Source organism: Pungitius pungitius, chromosome 3, assembly GCF_949316345.1.
Source record: "Pungitius pungitius chromosome 3, fPunPun2.1, whole genome shotgun sequence".
Classification (NCBI taxonomy): Eukaryota; Metazoa; Chordata; class Actinopteri; order Perciformes; family Gasterosteidae; genus Pungitius; species Pungitius pungitius.
Genome location: NC_084902.1, coordinates 22022165 through 22044756, shown reverse-complemented (window position 1 = coordinate 22044756; position 22592 = coordinate 22022165). Strand labels below are relative to the sequence as shown.

The 22592-nt window shown below is 43.0% G+C and overlaps 1 protein-coding gene across 2 annotated transcripts in view; it reads left to right on the top strand.

Annotated features, from left to right (window-relative positions):
• The first annotated feature begins 7554 nt into the window (after positions 1 to 7554).
• LOC119211479 (double-stranded RNA-specific editase 1) overlaps positions 7555 to 22592 on the top strand; it is a 55828-nt gene continuing 40790 nt past the window's right edge. Inside the window, exon 1 of one of the 2 annotated variants that reach the window (XM_062561325.1) lies at positions 7555 to 7865. The gene's annotated coding sequence lies outside the window, so the exon portion shown is untranslated. The remainder of the gene's footprint in view (positions 7866 to 22592) is intronic. The other variant, XM_037462446.2, reaches the window with a different exon arrangement.

Genomic DNA, 22592 nt, shown 5'->3' with positions numbered 1-22592 from the left:
ACTTCTGTGCCCTCACTGGGTGCGGCTGGATGAAGACGTTTTAAATCCTTTGGGGTTTAGGAGCGGAGACCCAACATTCTGCTCTTATGAGCACTTAAAACACACACCTAATATCATCGTCATCCTCCTCCTCTTGAAGTACCCTCTGTCAACAGCAATGCATAAATGCATAAAGCGTCTGGAAGCAAAGCCCTCAGTTCCCCTCATGCTAAGCTCAGTTAGCACTGTTGTTTGCATGCCTAATGGAAGCATTGACGCATCCATGTGATGTCAGTCATAACTGGCATATCTCATCGGCTCAGTTTCTGCATTGCTGTTGTTGCAGAGTCTCAACACGTTCCCTCTAAGCCGCTGTTTGTTTTGTACCAATAACATATCTGGTTTCTGCATATTCCCTTGTGTTACAGTGTCACAGTTCGGATCAACACCCTGGCCTGCTGCCGCTATTTTTCAGCCACTGCCATGTCCTTGACCTGTTCACACACCTGCCTCTGATCACTAACTGGAGTCCTTATTTAGTCTTCTCACTCACACGCAATCACACCAGATTCTCAAGCACTATTCAGACGGATCGCCTGGCCCTGTTTACGCCGCCAGTCCAACTCCCGATAAACCTACCAGCCCTTTGTGTTACAGTTACACTCCGCCTGCTGTTGCCGGAGCATTAGATTAAAAGGGTCAAAGTCATTAAGTCCTGTGAGTGTATTCGGGTCCACACACGTACCGTTGCATGCAGACTCCCCCCGTACAGACAAAAACATTGGCAATTTATGAAAAATTATTGAAATTCTCTTTACAACCGGACAGCGATCATTCAAACACAATAAATTTGCTGCCTGTTACGTAGCAGTTTTTTCGTGACCATTTACGACCATCCCAATGACCCTCCTTCACGGATTCACAGATTTTGAGGCCCACCTCCTCTAACTCTGTGAGGGTTTGGTTTTGTCAAACTGTCACACCGTAGAGTGTTAGAGGCTCCTAGGGAGACATTTTGAGCCCTTTATGAACCCTTTCCCTAAAGTCAGGACTGGACTTCAAACAGCAAGCAAACTTTGATACCAAAATCTGGATCAGAGCAGACAGTCATACAAAATTAATACATTATTCATTCAAGACATTTGTTAGCACCAGTTCATTATGTTTCTTTTTATATAAAATGCTGCTTTGAGAAATAAAATTCAGCCACTTTATGGTCACAGTCATTTATTTTGAATGCAGCATGTCCGTTCTTGTCTTTCTTGGCAGCATAAATGTAACAGCGCTTTATGCTTGGTCAAGTTGGGAGTCATTCTTGTTGTTCTTTGTGTTGTGTTTGATCAAAGTTATGCTGGTCCGTCTGGGGCCCGAACATTTACAAGGACAAAACATCTCAATAATGATATTTCCCTTTCTTATAGAGCAGAGCTGTATAAGGGCAGTATGGAGTCAGTGAGGGCCTATGTGTTTGTTCTCTGGAGTTCCACTCTTGTCTGACTCTGGATCGGCTCGGGGCCACATATTTCTCCTTCATGACTCATTCTTGTCTGCTGCGGGATGCTGGCGGACCCAGGAACAAAACAAACAATGTTGGGCTCCTCATTTATAAGATCAACACCTGTTTGGTGAATAATACAACATTCCGGATCCTAGCAAATCCTCCTGAGCCTTTGAGTGTGCTGCTGATTTAGCTGCAGGGCATCGTCTCCTTTAGCGCTACAGTTAACCTAGCGTCACAGGTCCAGCCCCCACATGTTAAACAGTTATTGTTTTATCTACAACAGATTCTAATGCTTTAAATCAAGCAATGTGTTTAATGCTTACATCATTAGATGAGATGTCTGTGGGTTTGTGTTATTTTAATTTTATGTCGAAGTGAACCTTTTGAGGCCCGAATGGTTAACCTCTCCTGTGTGAGTATATACAGTACATCGGCCATGAAGGTAAACCTCCTAGCCTCATGGTTTCGTCCTGGGTCCCCTCCTCTTCTTTTACTTCATCAACTATCTCGGCTCTCATTCGCTAGCATGGTTTCTCCTACCACAGGTATGCCAATGACACCCAACAAATTCTTTCTTTTCCTCACTCGGACACATAGGTGGCGGCACGGATCTCTGCCTGTCTGACTGACATCTCTCAGTGGATGTCCGCTTACCATCTGAAAATCAACCCTGACAAGACTGAACTTCTCTTCTCTGAGCTTCCCCTTCTCACTCAGGCTCTTGTCATCTCCCGCCTTCACTATTGTAACTCTCTCCTGGCAGGTCTCCTTGCTACCGCCATTCGACCTCTGCAGCTCATCCAGAATGCAGCAGCTCGACTGGTCTTTAACCTTCCTCAATTCTCCCACAGTACTCCACTCCTCCGCTCTCTTCGGTGGCTACCAGTGGCGGCCCACATCCAGTTCAAAACATTGGTGCTAACATACCGTGTTGTGAATGGATCGGGTCCAGGGTTCGAAATGAGGTGGGTCTGGGGGGGTCCCGGACCCCCTGTAAGTCATTATGGACCCCCTATAAGAATTCATTTTTAGATTTTGGGGGGTCCCCGAAAAATATTTTAACATAAAAAATGATTGTGAAAAGGTCTTTAGTGACGTTTTATATTTATAACATTTTTTTATATATTCCTAGCGCGATTGGGCAGCAATCATGGCAGCTAATAGCATCACAGATTGTTGTTGTGGTCTATGGCGCAGACACGAAGGTTATTGTTGAACGCGGCAAAAACGAAGCCTCACAAAGAGTGAAATCACTAATGAAAATGCTGTAAGTGCTTCGATTATGTTTATATCTCCATAATAATTGCTTATTATAGTAAAATATTTGGAGTTGGTGTTCCTATATCAAAAGTTGCATTAACTAACTTAGATACCCAGTGTAACGTAATGACTAGAAGAGTGCGTTTGTCAACGTTTCTTATAGCTGTACATGTATGAAGCCAACCTGCCAGCTAACAGCAGCACATTCACAAACATATTGCTGAAAATCTACAAAGCAGCGTTCACGATTGCATAAGTGAGCACTACATCACAACCACGTATGAAAACATGTATTTACGCAGTGAGCTAAGGAGATTAACAGGTTGTCCTGTGCGGATTTAGTTAATGATTTTAAACCATGAAAAACATCCCAAGACCATTATCCAACCTTCAAAATATGTCAATATAATTTTGCCTGCAGTATATAGTGTAGCAAGGTAGTCTTCAGTATTTTTCATAGTTACATTTTAGGGGACCCCCCAAGAGTCCTAAGTCATTTCGAACCCTGATCGGGTCCACATCAGGACTTCAGAGAGTCTTTACATCTTCCCCCGCAAACTAAAGACACACCTCTTCAGACTATACCTTGACTAAAATACACAAAACAAATTGTAGCACTTTAATTGCACTTATAATGACTCTTATCTCTAGTTGTCACAACTGTGGTAGGCAGAGGCAGGAAGGAGGACTCAGGTGCGGAGTTTTTCAAAAACAAAAACAGACTTTAATAGTCAAAAGATCCAAATTCAAAATTCAAACCCCAAAAATCCAAAAAGGCCGGGGGGAGGAAAAACACTGACAAGACAGGGACCAGGGACTAACAAGACGCGATGTTGAACACATGACATGACCTGACATGACATGAAGATCACCGACTTCGCAGACTACAATGACACGCAAACTACAGACGTGAACAAACCACAATGACACGACAAGGGACAAGAGTCTCACGTGGCTTAAATACACTGGGGAGGTGCAGGTGATTGGACACAGGTGGAAACTGACAGCAAAAGGCAGGAAGTGAAGCTAACTGAGGGACACAAGAGGCATGAAACTACAAAGTAAAACAGGACATGAACCCAAACTGTGACACTAGTAAGTTGAAAATCGGCTGATTTGATGAAATTGCACTTTTTGTTTGTTGTTCTTCTGGGTTTGTGTTCTTATGGTTGAAATGCACTTAGTGTAAGTCACTTTGGTGAAAGCCTCAGCTAAATGAAATGTAATATTATGTCATGGGGTCAGGCTGTTGGTGGTTGAAGGGTCTAGTCCTGTTGATAAATGTGAACCTCCTCACTAAATGGTTGCAGTCCATGAGAGAGGAAGTAATCTTTAAAGACCAACAGATATAGCCTGCTGGCCAGCGTTAGCTAATGTGTTCACAGAGATATTGTAACTCCCCCTTTGTGATTATTTACAGAAAATGGTTTATATTGACATTCACTAGAGCAGATATTTTTGGAAGACATGTTTACTTTGGGATCCACAGTCAGATGTGAAGCCTGATGTCAGTTTTTTTCCAATTACATGATTCACAGTCGCTGTCATGAGGCCAGGTGAAGCACACACAACGTGTGCAGTGTCTTTGCAGTTCCAAAAATAATTCACGTTGGATGTTTTTTCATTTGGAATACCACCATGAACATGAAGCAAAGCTGAGCTTGAAAGCTGCTTTTGGCAGAAGAATATTTTTGTGCGGACCTCAGGAAGCAAGATGTCTGCAACCACCTGGAGAAAAGGGTCTAACCTCCAGGAATCAGATATCAGGAATCAGTTACATTTATTATCAAAATTGGTCAGACATACAAGGAATTTGACTTGGCGGTTGGTGCATGACAGCAGACAGTTTGACAATGGACAACATCGTGAAAGCAATAAGATAAAAATATAATGCTATGGGTTAGTAATCTAAAGCTATAGGTTAGTTTAAAAATAAGCGAATAAGAGTTTAAAAAGTTAAAAATAAAGTGCAACAGCGACAGAAAGTGACAAGTGTATGTACATGTGGAGTGTGAAGAGTCAGTCAGTGGGGGACCCGTGCTCTGTTGATGAGCCTGACTGCCAGCGGAAGGTCTTGGTCCTGATGGACCTCAGCCTCCTGCCAGATGGGAGGGGCACGAGAGAGGTCGGATACAATCTTATTGGCTAGCTTCAAAGTCCTGGCAGTAAACAAGTCCTGGAGAAACAGCAGATTGCAGCCAATCACCCTCTCTGCAGAGCGGATGACACACTGCAGCCTGCCCTTGTCCTTGGCTGTGGCTGCAGCGTACCACACGGTGATGAAGCAGCAGAGGATGGACTCAATGATGGCCGTGTAGAAGTGCATCATCATTGTCTTTGGCAGGTTGAATTTCTTTAGCTGCCTCAGGAAGAACAACCTCTGTAGAGCCTTCTTGGTGATGGAGCTGATGTTCAGCTCCCACTTGAGGTCTTGGGTGATGATAGAGCCTTGGAAACGGAAGGAATCCACAGTGGTGATGGGGGATGGTGGGGCTGCGTTCTTCCTGAAATCCACAACCATCTCCACTGTCTTTAGAACGTTGATCTTCAGGTTGTTCCGGCTGCACCACGTCACCAGGTGGTCAGATTCACAGCTATAGGCGGATTCATCCCCACCAGAGATCAGTCCAATGAGGGTGGTGTCATCCGCAAACTTCAGGAGCTTGACGGACTGGTGACTGGAGGTGCAGCTGTTTGTGTACAGGGAGAAGAGCAGAGGGGAAAGAATGCAACCTTGGGGAGAACCAGTGCTGATGGTCCGAGAGGCAGAGACATGTTTCCCCAGCTTCACATGCTGCTTCCTGTTGGACAGGAAGTCAGTGATCCACTTGCAGGTGGAGTCGGGCACGTGCAGCAGAGAAAGTTTGTCCTGCAGCAGAGACGGGATGATGGTGTAGAAGGCAGAGCTGAAGTCCACAAAAAGGATCCTGGTGTAGGTTCCTGGGAAGTCCAGATGCTGGAGGACGAAGTGGAGTGCAGCAGTAGTAAACATAACAACTTATTTGGAATTAAGTATTTTTAAGTATTTAACCTATATGAGTGACATACATTTTTTTAAACACACACAACTCCAAATAAATTAATATTGACTTCTGGCCTCACACAGGACCTGATTATTGGTGTCTTGCGTGAAAGTCCTGTGTTGGTCAGACATCTACCCGTACCCCATCCTGTGTGGTCTTTGGTCCTCATGTCTGGTCAGCATAACATCTCCAACAAATGTCTAGCACAATGCAGTTTAGTTGTACATTATATGTATGTGCAACGTCTTAGCTATTGAATTTTAATGGGCTACCTCAAAGTCCACATTGGTGGTTCCGGAAGACTAAGGAATGTTAACAAGTGCTAGTAAATCCAGACGTTTTGGTTCACCGATTTCACAGAGCAATGCGCTCTGAGTACAACAATGAGAAATAAAAACTCTTATTGCGTTATTTTTAGTAATTAGTAGATCCCTGTGTTTTCTGAATTTAACCCATCCCACACAGTGGGAGAAGTGTGCTGCCAGTAAAGTCGCCCGAGGAGCAGTTGGGGGTTAGGTATCTTGCTCATGGACACTTCGACTCATGACATGGAGCAGCCAGGGTTCAAAACGCCAACCCGGCGCACCCTCTCTACTCCATGCGGCAACAACGCCCCTAAATGAGGGGGCGATGTTTTTCCACGGATGACAGCCTATGTAAACACATTAAACGATGAGATGGACTAGGGGACCAAAAGCATCACTACCCGACAACAGGTCCAAGTTAGAATGTGTCACCTCTGTGTGACCTGAGTTCAAGTCCCCATCTCTGCCTCCTAGGAAACACAAACATGGTGAAATGGTGGAATTAAACACGCACACTGGATAAACCCTAGAGCTCCAGAAATGAGTCAGCATTTTGACCATAGCTTTTTTACTGCTTCAGAAATGGTAAAATATTGTTTGTAAAGATAATTTTGCTGAACAAAACTTGCAAACGTGTGTTTTTTAGCTTATTTTCTACAGTAATCCACAGTCCTAGGGGCGACTACGTCGACTCTCGGTGCAGGGAACCAGTGATGCTCACTTCCAGTTGGAGAAATAGGTCATCGCTCTCTGCAGGATGCTGTCGCATAACGAGGAGGAGCAGCCCTGTCCTGAAATATCACGTCCCCATACAACTTAACTGCATTGTGCTAGACGTTTTTTGGAGCTGTTCATGTCTTAACCAGATTCATGCAGATATGTTTTCCTTAAATATTTTACCTACTCACCCGCAGTGTCACTTGGCAGTATCTTTAAAGACTGAGTCAGAAATCCACTGTATTATGAATGTTTGTATATAGGGGGTTTGTTAATATGTGATTCATTACCTAATTTTTTGCATTTCTAACAAAATTGGGATTTTGTAAACAAAATGATGACCGTTGACAAAATTTGGGATTGATGGAGCGTTACTAAGTTATTTTCATGATTCCTTGTGGGGAAAATAAACACTTTACTGAACAAAAGGAGAAAGGAATTTTGAATCAGGCTTCATTACATTTTTACATTTATGCTAAGTACCTTTATGCAAACAAGCGCATATTTACTAGTACAATTTCACGGCTATATCTATTATCTATCATTAATTCTTATTTGAATGAAATAGCCTAATATTATGATAGAAGCTCCGCAGATGTGTCCTCTCAATAATTTCTCCATAAATGAAATGATTTCATTCTCATATTTTATTATGTAAAAACAATTACAATCACTGCTCTGCAAACCTGGGGTTACACTTTCTACTTCACAGTCCACGAGTCGCACACACCGAGCTACACACGGCGTGTAAAAACAGCCTGCCGTCCCCAGCGTGTCCGATCCGTGCGTCTGCCGCGTAATGCGCCATGTGGCCTCGTTCTGTCTGCACCCACCTCTTCCCCGCCGTCCAATGAGAAGAGGCCCCTTTTGGAGCAGCCAGGAGAGACTGTTGTCCAGTGATTCCGCGAGAAACGGTTGTTGCTCAGCCCACAGAGCCACGGAGACCGCACGCAGATCCACGCACATCACCGCATACCCCACGCAGATCCACCGTCGTGTCCTCCGGAGCTCGAACGCTGCAGCAGCATCACCTGCCCCAGAGAGGCTTCTCGTGCCCCGAGTCTGCACGCCACTTTCACTGTGAGTCCCCGTTGATGTGTCTCCTTCATATATGTTTTTCTTTTTTTCCATAGTTATAACGTACAGCACGATGAATTGTATTCTCACCAATTCAAAACCCCATTGTAGAATGTGTTGATTGAATCACCCTTTAAATGTAAACGCGAGCACGCGGCTCATGACACAAACTGTATTTTACTTTAAGAATAGAGCTCAGTGATTGACCCAGCATGTTTACCATAATATAAATATCATCGGCTGTGCACATTGAAACGTAACTTCGGTGGCCAGTTGACCGGAGTCAGCGCGGAGACTTGGCCGGAGGATGCGAGTTATGGAGCGGGCAAAGCGGCTGTATCCCTAGAGCTACCGGTGCTATGGGTCTTATCTGTTGGCCGAATTGAAGGATCTGTCCAAAAGAGGAAGACAGTGTTTTCACTTGGCGTCCGTGTTTTGACGCCAATCGGGATTTCCTTAAATGAATAGTTAATTCGATTAAGTTTTGCACATTCTTTTTGACGCGCCTGAATGATCCGTAAGAGCCCATCCTGCATATCGCAATATTTGAAGGATTGTCAACTATATTATATGATTAGAATTAGCAACCTACTGTTACAATTATTGGACACTTATATACAATCACATGTCAATAATTAATCAATTATAATGTCACTAAACGTTTGTTCTTGATTTTCTTATCAACAAAACCACATTAGGAAAACAAGAACATTTAAGAACATTCACTGCACATACGGTTTGGTCAAAGTCAAAGAAATGCAAATTTTCTTAGATTAAATAAGTGTCATTGATGAAAGTAGATTTATGTGAGGATTAGAAATAATGAGAGCGATTCTGGTGAACAGGATTTTGAGCAATGTAAACTTTTTAGAGAGCTTTGCTCACAGAGCTTTGACCCACCAGGCATCCCTGAGAGCAGACCTATTCTTCCACACATCATTTAGTGTCACAGGTTTGAGTCTCATGTTCCTTGCTTGCTGGTTCTGGCGGAAATGTTGCAGCCCACGTCTTCTAAAACATGTCTGGCACGCTATTCATGTGTGTGCCCACCCGATGTGAGAGGTCTTTTTGGTTTACACTCCATGTTGCGCTGCAGGCCTCTGTGATCCTAAGCGTAACAGAGATGTTGTTAAAAAGCCTCTGATGATGATCCTCTCAGATGCGGTCAGTTCAAATGAATAAACACATTTCGAATGGGCTGAGGAAGAGTGACTTCAGAACTTAAAGTCCTGGTTCAGTCCAAATAAATTTGTAAATAAAAAACTTGTATATACATTCATGCTGAAATCATTGTATACCATAAATAAAAGCTCAGTCCACCTTTATTCGACATAAATAGGTTGTTGAAGTTGTAAATTCACGACTCGGTGTGTTAAACATCCATTTCCTTGAAAACACATTAATTATGCATAACACATTAAAAGACTATTCCAGTATGAAGACAGACAGATCATCCTGTGTTATTCCCTTGTGAAGAAAACGGCCTTTGGCTGCATCACAACGCCTATTTGGCAAATTCATTTGTGCTGCGATTACTTCTGGCCTCTGCGTGGCTCGGCTCAACTCGCCGTAGGCTTTTTCTGCTCTTGTCTGCCACTTAGCCTACATGCACGGAAATAGAAGATAAAAAGGCAGATGACAAAATGCATGTTCTCTTGCATGCATTTGTATTCAAAGTGTGACTCAGTGGACATCTCTAGCGAGACTAGTCTTTCTATTGTAGTTACTCCTCGTCACTTGAACAGGAAACCAGCGCATCACTATGACTGAATAATCGTTGTCGTTTTGGCACGCTTACCTTTTCTGGAGCTGGTACAACACAGACACAATAGCAACACAATCTCTTGAGAAGCCCTCAAATGTTCTCCAAGTAGAAGCGGCCACACAGGAAGTGTGCCTTACACAATCAGATTTGTTATTGAATTATGTAGATTGGTACCATCAAACGTTGTGTGAGTACAGGACACCTTTGGTACTAAATGCTTAGTACACCTTGTGGTTGGTACCAATGAGTCAGATTTTACTTTAAGTATAAAGGGCCAATCTGATAAATAAAAATCCACATTCTTGTCTGGCCTTTAGGTTGAGCCTAGACTCGGGAATTACATGCTTATTTATTTAACTTGACTTCTGTCTTTAAAAGTAGACTGCAATATTCCGAGATAAATGGAGGGATGAAAATAATGACTACGGTCATTTTGATGGTACTGGTTTTGTTTAACCAACATTTCAAAGAAATTCAATGAATGACATCAAACAGAGGACCAATGTTTGACCCTTGATAAATGATCTGTTCAGCATAGTGATTTCAGTCTATGGGCGCCTGTCCTCTCTCTGATATCAGACCTACTTAGCAATGGTCTCTGCTATCTGGGACTAATTCATTGGCTATTCAAAGGCTCCACTCTCTGGGATTAGGGAAGCATACTGGGTGGTCCGACCATTTTGTAGACTCCTCAATCCCCTTTTGGACAAATAATGTCCTTCTAGCTTGACCCTGTGTCCTACATGACTCTGGCATCTTTCTTCACACCGCCATGCAGTGCATGAGGACGGGGACTGAAGGGGGGCATTTAATAATGTGAAAATATGGATTTTTTTTACTGTGACCATCAAATCGTGTTTCTTTGGAAACACTGAGGCCTTTTGGGCCCACTCCAGGCATTTTTTGTTTTGCAATGTGCGTGTAAAAGCATGGCGTGGTATGTACAAACATGCCGCACTGAGGTGAAAGCGCTTTCCGTGTCATTCATACGCATTCACAGGAGGGTCAAGGGGAATGTAGGAGTTTCCCATAAAGAGATGTGAGGAATTGCGTAAAGTGTGACTAATTATGTATTCTGCGGTATGTACAGAAACCAGCCGTGGAAGTGCGCCTGCGTTTTGCAGTGGAAATTCTCCGCCTCCTACCAGCAGGTGTAAACCAGAATGTGGGTCCCTCGCATATGCTTACTGATGAGATTGCAGCAGTAATCCGACCCAGACGGCGACATAAGCCAAGTAGACGAGCCGAAAGGATTTTTGCCACAAGGATCACACTTTTTCAGTTGAATTAACCACAAAATTATTACGTGTTACAGATTAAGCAGCCATGCAATGTTACTGGAAGAAATCAAAGGTGGCGTTGCAACTCCAACTCCTCAGCGTTTACATTCCATTCCAGCAGTTGTTAAACTCCTCGCTACATTATAATTATTGGCATCAGGAACATTTCAAACAGTCATAGCATCAGCCCTGGGAACATCGAAGTCTGCACTCAGCTGTATCACAGCATGAGCACTTTACGCTTACCTACAGCTCACTAGTCAACACATGCATTTCCCCACCACTAATGCCGAAATAACACATGAAATTTGTTGTCACTGAATTTTTGTTTTTGCTGTTTTAACTTGGCTGATCCATTATAGAAAGAGAGAAGGAGGTCCATTCAATTGCAATTTGCGTGAACTGAAGTATCACATCTAGTGCTAAAAGGGTACTGCAGTTTTATTCTGACTGGGTTGGGAGCATGTGCATCAAATACTTTAATTTGTAAAAGCAATGTTTGTTATTTGGTTTGTTGACGTGCTTTCCAGCAGGAGGCCAGAGTAACTAGGCTGACTTTCATGACGGCAAAGCATGAAATTGAAACAATAAGAAAACAAAATGCCAGACTTTAGCTTAAATTCCTCTCTGCTGTTGCTCCCTGTCTCGTGCCCAACATCTTGCCCTCTCAACACCCGCCTCAACACTGCCACTTTGAGCTCACCTTAAGAGCAGTGTGTTGAGGTGCTCAGGGATGTACCGGCACTGCTCTTTTATCTGAAGGACAGCTTGATTCTCAGGCAACAGCTGGACAAAGGGGGCAGTGCCCTTATCTGAGAGAGCGGCGAGAGCTTTGACAAGAGGCTACACACCGACCAGCGCAATGCTGGAAGGGTCTCATGATCTCAGCGGAAAGGGGGCCGTGCTCAGGTGGACCTGTTAGTCTTAGAACAACACTTTGTGGTTTCAGTGCAACAAGAGGAGGCAGGAGGAGTGATGCGTATTCGTTCATCGTTCATTGTGACCCGACTCGTCGCTTTTCAAATCATGAAGCAGAGTGGCCGAGCCCTGCTCTGTTTGAGTCAGTGCTAATATTAGACCTGTGCTCTAAGTCAGAGGAAGGGCCAGGGGGAGAGAGAGGAGCACAATGCTGACAGCATGGCAGATGGCTTCTAAAAAAAGGCTTAAAACACACCGTCAAGTGCGGGAGTGTGCTGCGTGGTTTAGAAAAATGTTGAGCCGATGGGATTGGATGTATGAGTAGCATTCGGGGAGATGTTGGAAGCCAGAACCCTCTGTAGACCAGGATGAGTCGGAAGAAAAGATTTCTCCAGCTAGGCTCTGTGATCATTGAAATAAAACGGTTGAAGTTAAATCATAGTCATAATGATTAAGAGATGTGTTAAAAAATGGAATATTTGAGGGTATGGCCTTCTTGATCCTTGATGTGGTCTTGTGACTTTGTCTTTCCTTCCCTCATATAACTTATTTCCTTGCTTGTTCTCTCCGTGGTTCTCGTTCTTTCTATAGAGCGATCTTTGTAGAGGCAGGTGTCCCTGACTGCCGATGTTTGATGGTTATTACAGCCGAACCCCTGTCTCTCACTCTGAAGGAACCTGACTCGCCATTTCACCGGGTTTTGCGTGAATTCTGTAAACTGTGTCCTTTGGCACCTGCACCTGCAGGCTGGTTCCTGATCTTTGCTTTTTCGGGTCCACTTGTCACAATGCATGGTAGGATGGAATATGGTTGCACGCAGTACTAGCTTTCATTGTTAGGATCATCACGCGGTAATTAAAGCCAGAGGAACATTCTGTGTTCCAGATGGTATTGTGTAACCCATCTGTTACATCTGGTATATCACCATGGTATTGTTAGTTTGGCAGTAAGTTCTCATTTTGAACCTTCAGACTTTCATTGTGAGCAAATGGAGATTTGCGATTCCACACATTTTCTTAATTTAGCACTGTCCCTAGAGGCTATTTTCTAAAATGTTGAAGCTGCTCCTCAAATGTTTCTGAAAGTAGAGGAGTTTTTATTCACTTTGAATATTTTGCCTCTGAGTTATTGTCGGAAATTCACTTTCAAAGATTCCCACTAAAGATTGGAGTTTCTGAAATGGACTTCGTGGTGAAAGTAAGCTCTCCATTGTCGTCTACTTCTTTGAGCCTCATTTTTTAATGGTTGTGGGTCCTGGTACCTGATTAATTGCTTGCTAAACTCAAACGTATGTGGTGTAGGTCGTTGGTCTGGATTCAACTCCTTGTCTTCACAGACCTGGAACTACGGACTCGCTGCCTTCAGCCATTGTCTCTACAGACTTTTTTCTCGCAGCATTCTCTTCTAACTCTTTCTTGAATGCGTTCTCTCATCTTCTTTTCTATCCTTTGCTCAGTCCCATTTCTTTTCCCTTGAAGAATAATGCAGATGTTTTTTCAGTCCGCAACCATCACCATATCTGCAACTTTGAGTCTTTGCTGTTTCTCTCTGTGGCAGTGTTGCTCGGCCATAATCTTCAAAACTCTCTTGGGTTGCTGGATGCTCGGCAGCAGCTTCTTGTGTTGTTACTGAGGAACCCTTGGACTCTGCAGATGAACCCTGAATATTTTAGATGCAAATAAAGAGCCTGCATCCAGCCAAATAGGTTCCTTGAACTTGAGACTGCTCATTGTGTCTCTGTGAGCGATACTTACGGATAGCGGTGCATTTTGTGAGCTGAGCTGTCATTCCGACCGTATAAATCATCAACCTTATACAGTTCAGATTATTCCCTTGGAACAGATGTTCTATCTCCCTTAGTTGAACCTTTCCAGCTTTCATAAATCCTGTCAAAGCAAGTTGGAGGCTTTTTGTTTTTTCATTTCTGAAATGCCCCTCCTTTGCTGATATGTGTGAGCTCTTGACTTTTTCGAGGCTCTTCAGACTTCATCGTTTGTTGGGCAAAATTTAACTCATGGGTCTTCTCTTTCGGAGCCGCTTGATCTATGAGTGCTCCCACACGGAGCCTCTCGGCTTGTTCGTGACATTTTAAACAATTGGAAAATGACCTGAGATCACAACAAATATTTAATGAATAGGATATTTTAAATGAGGTCACTGTCCTTCAAATCAGCCCTTTAAAGTGGATTAGGCAGAGGCCTGTAAATGTAGTTTACACTTGACAAGGTCATATCGCAACACTGCAATGATTTGTGAATGAATAATAATAAACCATGAATAGAACTATTTGTAAAATGCACACACACACACACACACACACACACACACACACACACACACAAAAGCCGTCTTTCTTACGTAAATTAATTAACTATATTATGTGAAATAAAAAAATGATGAATATCAGCCATTTAGAAATAAATCACTGACCTTAATGCCGCTTTGTATCTATTAGGCTAGACAGTGCTTTTATTTGTCAGTTTCAATTTGATTCCAGTTCACAGGTCCGAGTTCCAGGAAATACACCACACACCTTCTTCTGGTTCATTCGCCTTATCATTGTCCTAGTCAGCTCCAACTGAAAACATTTCAACATAAAAAGGAGTAGCCGTAACCATTCCCATCAATAAACACACCCGAGAGAAACAGTCCACTTGAAGAACATGCCCTTCCCTTTAGTATGAAATCTTCTGCCTTAACTAAACGTATGAATGGTCTTTGTTCCCCTCACAGCTTGTTTTCATTATTGTCGGTAGTGCAGAGCTCCGCCATGAACCTGAGACGTATTAAGGGGAGTTCTCGGGAAGCACACTGATTTACCTTTGTTCTCCGTCCCACCGTTTCACTCTGCATGGACAGGAAGAATGAATGCAGCACAACCAGAGATTGCATCCTTTTATTACTTCACAAATTCTTCTCCCGAGCCCGTGCACCGTCTTAGCATGCTAACAGTAGCTTGTTAGCATCAGAGTCAAAGCACAGCTGAGGCTGGAATGATTTGGTTCTGAAGATACTTGATCGTAAACACAAGTGAACGCGTTGGATTGTTTACCTGATGATGTCTCTAGATGAAAAGTCATCTCAGTTCATGCGGTCTTTAATACAAAGGGCCGAATTAAACGCTCAGTGCTTAGCAACGTTGGCAGAGGGTAACCACTCTCATTTAAATGGAAGACTACATCCAATTAAATGAAATGAGCTGAGCGTCTTGATCGATTCCTGTGAGCAGGTCGGGGTCGTCTCCTTTTCTCCGTCTTCAGAGCTTTCTCCGTGTCGATAGGCGTTTCGCTGCCTCAGGTTCTGAGGCAGGTTCTGAGGCAGCATCGTAAGTATTCCCAGAATCCCTGCTTGACTCAGCGCTATTTCTTTTGCTCCCCCCTATTATTTCCTTCCTCACTTTCTTGTTGTGGAGGGTCAGGCCCAGCTCTCTGGTGCTCCGTGCTGTGCTGCTGTCGGGCTCACTTTAATATTTCATAGGTCGCTGCTCCGATGGAGCGGAGGGAACGCCGAGCCTCGTTAGTGTGAGTCGGGCCACGGAGACGCTAAATCATTTATCCTTCCCATTGTTCCCTCACCTGCTCCATAAAGCACAGGCTTACCGCTGATACGGCAGGACAGCCTGCTGCATTCACACACACACACGTGTGAGATGTAATGTGAGCATGTAAGAGTAACGCTGTGATGCATGAACACTTCATATGACCTTTGTTGGGATATGTTGATGATTTAATTTTCTCTATACTACCAAAAATCTAGCTAGCTGAGCAACATCATCAGGTGCACATCATTAGTCACCAGAGGACGTGCGCGCCGGCTCGGATTAGACCTGCTGAAAGTGGTTGTTGTGCCCTGGCCGAAGATATTGTTTTATCATAATTTATCTACTGACAGCTTTGGATCCATTCGGTTGGTCGGGCCATTACTACATTGCACGCTTCACATCTGCTTTGTGGTAAAACTCCTCTCCACACTGTTGTACGCTGTAGGCCCCATCCCAATCTGCACAGACTTTGTAAATCATATTTTTTCACTTTGTCCTGGTCACATGACATGTGTGCTGTCCCATTCCTATTTACACCATTTAAAACCCTCACAGACTCTCACGCTCAACCACTTAACAGGTGACATCAGTTAAGTCCCTGAGGGGTCCGGCATCAGGGTTTAGGGCATTGGGATTATATATATATATATATATTCAGATTGGTTCTTCATGACGTAAAGGTGGTGGAATTTGTTATTGCTACTGGCTGGAGATCAGTATTCTTATTTTAGTGATAACAGCAGGCTCAGACTGGACCACAATTAGGTCATGATTTTGGTATTGCATATTTACGAGGGCGGAAGTTACAATATGGGCTTCCTGATGTATATTAGAGCTCACGCTTCACTGCGATGACATGATGTTTTTACATGTCAGTGCCTGAATAAAAATGCTGTTCTCATTTCATCATAACAGGCAGCAACATGAGGCAGCAGCCACGATGCAAGCTCGTTCCAATGTTGTGTTGCTCGGGCACCATGAATAATACAGGAGATAAACACATTTAAAAACGGAATGGCATTATTGATGAGAAAAGACCAGGATGAGGCCAAACCCTGTTTGCATAGCGTGATGTGGGATATCCACCGACCTCAGCTCCTCTCTTCTCATCTGCTCACCAGGTTAATTGCTGCTGGAGCGTATATGAATATATATATATATATATATGTTTTAGACAGTTAACATTGTTAATATGTAATAACCCATTTGATTTGCTACTGCTTTGACATCTAGTCATAAAGTGGCCTTTTGTCTTTCTAGTTTGCTTGCTGGGTTGTGTGGAAGTAGCTTCACCTTGTTCAAACCTTGTATGGGTGACTTTTCGCTGACATTGAATGCGTGTTCATTTGCATGGCTGCATAACCAGACAGCTTAGCATGTCATTCCAAGGTTGTAGCTCCCCTATGAGGTCATTCTGTCACTGTCTTTGCAGCTCTGTACCAAGAGGACACCCTCGTCCCCCCCCCTCTCCGCCCGCCCGCTGCAGTGTCAACATCTGAGTGCCTCATAGTGGTCCACGGAGGACTGCGGCATATTGTCGTGCTCAGCTGGAACTAAATGATGAGCTTTATGATTTCATTAATGTTGCCTTTCTTCTGCTGCTCTCTCTGTCACAGCACTTTGTAAACTCTTTTTAGAAAGGTACTATATAGATAAAGAGTTATGATCATTTGCCGGAGAAAGAAATAATTGCATATTGACTATATGTCCACTGTGATGCTGAGCCATGCCCCCCCCTCCTGCCTCCCCATGTAGAATAATGCTGTTTGGTTTTTTTTTTCCTGGCTTTCACAGAAAGTAGTCACATAAACTTCCAGCTGAACATTTGGAAATCAGACAGTATTATTTTGTGGCTTTCTATCGACCTGGAGACTCAATAATTTTGAGCCCTTTCCCCCCATTTCTTTAAAACCTGAGTTAGAGTTAAAAAAAAGAATTTCTGAATTATGATGGCTATGATAGCTCATTCAGAACCCAGACCTTATGTTCCACAGTTGTGCTAGAAAACAGAACGATCGCCAGGTCTAACAATAACTGAAATCTTTTAAAAATGGTCAGGGTACTTTGGGACGACAATAGAGGTACTTCTGGTATATTCTTGTCAGATTTCTGATTCTAATTCTGATCATGTTAGCATTAAAAAACACCCATTTTTACTGAATAGAGCATTGATGCATCACAATCACATTAATGCAGCCTCTGATAATAGCAGCTGGTACTCTGAGATGATGATGAGTTAATATGATAAGCTGTTCATCCATAGCTGATCTGATTTTTGTTGTGTGTGTGTGCGTGTGTGCGCACGTGTGTAAATGTGATCACTGTGTAAATAATATGAGACTGAAGGTTTTGGCTGATCGATGATGAGGGTAATGTCACAGCAACACACACTCACAAACACACACTCCCTGACGCTACCTCAAAGCAGTTTTTAATTTATAATTCAATCTTCTAATTTTTTTTATTTTAATAATCAAAGCTAATATTCAATAAAAAATGTATTTTATGGCTATCCCTTTTTACTGGTGCTTTCAGTGGCATCACTGAGCACTACTGATACTGATTAACTACTGATACAGAAGTTTTCCTCCACACCGGCCCTCTCCTGCATCTGTCAATGAGCTTGTAGACAGCTTCAATTCCAGTAGAAAATATTATTAATGCCATTGCATCCACTAAAGTGAAAGTTGTCTCTTTGCACAAATGCCCAGCTGGCCAAAATAGAGAAAAGAGAGTGTTTCGGAAGGCTGAGCAGCAGGTTAATTAATTAACTAATCTCCAGGTTGATTGTGACATCTATAAAGACAGACTTAGGGCCGAAGAGAGGCCTTCTTCACTGACAAAACTACAAATAATAACACAACCATCTGCAACCATCAACAGGCTAACAAACCCTCCAGGGTCAGTGGCTGCTGAGCTCCAATCCACCTGATCATGCAATCAATTCGCTTCCTTTTTTACTGAGAAAATTCAGACAATTATACAAACGGTCAGTGCCTCCACACCAAACATCGGATATGTATACCAATCTCGTTCAAACATCATGACACAATTTAATTTAATCAACCATACAGGCCTAGATGACATCATACAATGGGGGTATTCAACTAAAATGTGAAGAGGACCAGTTAGAGAACATTTCTAGAACCAAAGTTCCGGAAGATCGTAATGTGACCCTTAAAGTTGTATCAACATTTGCATGTAATCAATACCCGACTAACAAATCAAATGAACATATATGTCTGACTGCAAATATAAATGTTCTCTCAATAAAAAGTAAAAAAAATTAAATGTGAAAATTTCTGCATGTTCAAAGAAAGCGATTCAATTCAGAAAAGATTAAATAACGGGAAGATAAGTTTGAATTTCCCCTTTTCTGCTTCACATTTGGACTTGATAGTCTCAGCAAATTATAAATAATATATTTAATATCTAATTAATAGTGTATATATACACTATTAATTAGATATTAAATCTTATTAATGGATGTTTGGATGAGTGGATGTATATATATGAGTGGATGTATATATATATATATATATACATACATATACACAGTATATGTACATCCACTCTCCCTCCGTTCTCCTCCTCCTCCTGGAATGCAAAGACTTGATTGGTCGAGTGGTATCACGTTGGTCAGTGCTTTAAGCCACTACCGAAAAGATGACCAAAGCTCGGTCGAAAAGTGCCCTGTCACATTTAAATCACAACCGTATTTTTTTTTAGCTTTTGGTCCGGATGGGACGGCGTCTGGGTTCAGACAGCATAAGGAACAAGCACTTCTCCTGTGTGATGTCACCTACGTTATCTCAGCAATGCAAGGTATTAGCACCCCCCGTAGCCTTTTCAAGGCAGAAGTCAAATGCTTTTTCCTTATGCTGTCCTAAATTACCTGAATTCACCCTATGTCTATTCTTCTCATCCAACCACAATCAAAATTATCGATTTATCTGGATAGGTTTTTTTTTGTGTAAGTGTTTTTGAATGATGACAAGCCGGAATGAAAACAAGACAAAATGAAATAGGAGTAAGTAATAGGAGTTTTAAAATGTAAGGAGTAAGTAAGGAGTAAGTAAGCAAGTAAAATGTCGTCTGAAAAAGAAATTATCCGGTAATGTATAGATACCCAAAATAGAAAGTATTTGTACTTGTTACTTGACACCTCTGATCAAGACAGTAACAAAATAACGAAATAAGACTACTATCACCTAAAGAATATAACAAGGATTAGAGGACCAGATTTGGAAGAACCAGGTCATGCATTTGTCTTCAGTAGACTTGACTACTCTAACAGTGTTTTTACATGTCTCTGTAAAAAGTCAATCATAAAGCTGTAGCTGATCCAAAATGCTGCAGCTCGAGTCCTCACTAGGACCAGGATAGAGGATCACATCACTCCAGCTCTCAAGTCTTTACACTGGCTTCCTGTCAAACAAATAATTGACTTCAAAATCCTGCTGTTGGTTTGTAAAGCACTGAATGGTTTAGGGCCAAATTACATTTCTGATCCGCTGATACCTTATCAACCGATGTTTGGATGTTTTTAATGGTTGCCCTGAAATGTGCTATATAAAATTGCTTTGCTTTGCCTTTAATTGTGTATTTTTATTCAAATAACCATTATAGAAAGTCAGGGTGGAGATTATTTTAAAAGTTGAAAAAAATTAAATGAAAATAATAAAAAATCCAACTTTGTTGTCAGAAAATAATAAATTAAAAGATGTCCACTACTGTAGATGGTGGTTTTGCATTGAGCTGCGTTACTCAGCGTTGTTGTCCTCATGCTCTGCTGGCTATTGATCACCTCAATTCATTTCTCCTTTCACTCCCATAAAAGGTCACAGCCTCCTCTGACCCTGGCTATGTATTTAGAGCTGAATCTGTCTCTCCACGAGAGGCTCTTAGCCTCCCTGATTGGTCGCTGATCGCCTGAGTCCGTAGGTGGATTAGAGAGGGGCCGCCGATCGGTGTGCTGGATTTGGATCCGGTGGCAAGGACCGGGTTCACCCGGGACCATGCCACACACCACTTATGCAACCGCTGCACAGCCGATCCAGTTGTTTGGCTTGATCCTTTCTGACAGCACACAGTGGGAATGTGTGTGTGTGAGAGAGAGTGTGTGTACTGGGGACTCACTGACAGTACGACACGTTCACATGGGAGTCGGATCCCGAGCTGGTGGCAGCCTGAGGATTCAGCTGAGTAAACTTGGGCCTGCTGATTTATCGTCGTGGAGCTTTCACTTCCCTTAATGGGGCGGAGCAACATGAACCCGAGCACGTTACCATCTCAGAGATGGAAAGCACTGGTGATTAAAAAACGGATTCTAATCCCTTCTCGGGCAAATCCTGGGTCAGCAGTTCATCCCGTTAGTGAATGTTGGGCATCGCAGAGAGATAATAAATCAGATTTGTAAACACACATCTAATTGTTAGTTGTTTCTCTGTGGAACCATGTCAGCAAGAATCACATCTTAGCAGATGCTTGTTTTTGGGGGAAGGGAGTGGGGGGGGGGAAGGCTTTGTGCGCAGCTATTTGTCAGTACGTCACATGGGCCCGCGCAGTGACAGGGAGGGCGGGCCCTGGACCCTTGGGTGCTGCCGCTACAGGGAGGCGAGGTGACTTTGTCACGGCTGTACAACAGAGCGGAGAGGACATGGCTGTCTCCCCCCTTCCGTGACGCATTGCTGACAGGTGGAGAACTGCATGACATCATTACTGCTCCGATGAGATGTGAGGCGTTGAGGCGTGGTGTGTGTGTTTGTGTGGTTAGTGTTAACTTGTTTACATTTTTGATAAGGAGTCGGGTCTGAGTTGACAGTATGACAGACATAACATATTCATACTAAGAGTGTTTTTCAATAAAAGGTCCCAATAGATGGCTGCAGCCACTGAAACTGCTACCAGAATCCTACCCCCACAGAAGCGTCGATTTCCGGTCGTCTCTAGTTCATTCAAAAGTGCGGCAAGCTTTTTATTGACTATCCTTTTCTAAATGTTAATTAGCTAGATTAATGCACAAAGTGAGAAGGAACTCTCTTTGGTAAAGAGTGACACAATACACGAAAATGTTGTGTGTTTACTGTAAAAAGAACAGAAGGATCAGATCTTGAATTTTTTGTGAAAATATTAGGGCAATCAATAGATTAAAAAGATTAACTTATTAATTGCATATTTGGAAATTCATTAATCGTAAACGTTTGTTTTTCTACTAAAGACTAAATCTGACAAGTGATGAATAATCACCTTCCAGCCCCTCTAAAGCTCACTAAACGATACCTTCTGTCTCGGGGGGTTCATCGGTGCTCTGAGGGCAGGGACTCCCTCAAATGTTCTCACACCAAGAGAACAAGAGGACTGAAGGCAGCCAGCAGGCCATGTGGCACCTTGGGGAGTCGGTGTTGATTGAAGCAGTGAGAAGGACAGTGACTTCATGGGGTGGTTCCCTCAGAGAGGAAGGGGGCATCAGAGTTTGGGGAAGTAGTGTAGTAGTAGTGTGAGCGCTCGCTGTTGGACACCTGGTGTTCCAGGTCCCGGTTTTCTTGGCGGAGGGTGAGAGAGAGGGGAGGGGGGGGGTTCACGGCCTCATTAGCGATTAATGCAACGGTAATCTCACTGATCCACCTGATTAAATAAAAAAGCCTGTTTGTGGAGAAGAGATGGCGGCGGAGGCTTCTGAGTTGTCTCTGCCACTGTGTCCGATCGGATCTCGGTTATCTCCGTCGGCATTAGTTCTGACAAACTGGTGGCGCCCGAATTAAAACAGCTCATATTTCCACTGTGAGCGTGATACACTTTGATAAGCTCTATCTTCTCCCTTTTGGTATTCCTTGATTCCTTCGGTATCGTGTGAGAGCAGCTTGAGTTTCTCTTGGTATGGCCGTCATATTACTCTTATGGCTCCCAGTTCTAGTTGAAATGTCGAAGGACTATTAAGGCTCCTTTTAATTACGTGAGTTAATTCACAAAACAAACGTTGTTACTTTGAACACAACCGTAACCCTTTTGTTCTCCTGAACCTAAGGGGTTTCCGTGGTGACGGAGACACCCAATGTAAGCACATCACATGGCACATGAATGCGTCGTTAACAGGCCCTTTAATGCCTCTCTGGTGGGTTGAGTGCATTTCTTTTATCGTCTTTAAATTAAAGATCACCATGAAAACAATACCTGCTGTTCCTGCATGTCAAAGGTATTTTAATTAATGTGTGTGGGGGAGCGCG